Here is a 247-nt window from a genome sequence, read left to right on the forward strand (position 1 = left end):
CATCAGCTAGCTGCAGCAGCTAGCTGCTGCTGGCGACGGTCATTGTCCAGCTAGCGAGGGTCTCCGAGCTATTCGCAGCAGCAGCTAGCTGCGGCCTTCTTAGTGGCTAGCTGCTGGCTAGCCACGAGTCTCTTCACAGCTAGCTGCGACGCGCCAGCTAGCTAGCTGCTGCAGCTAGCTGCAGGTTAGCTGTAGCGACCCTCACAGCAAACGGCTCCTAGCCAGCTAGCTAGCCAGCTAGCTAACT

Source organism: Eimeria tenella, genomic scaffold, assembly GCF_000499545.2.
Source record: "Eimeria tenella Houghton genomic scaffold, Eth_scaff3374, whole genome shotgun sequence".
In the NCBI taxonomy this organism is placed as follows: domain Eukaryota; phylum Apicomplexa; class Conoidasida; order Eucoccidiorida; family Eimeriidae; genus Eimeria; species Eimeria tenella.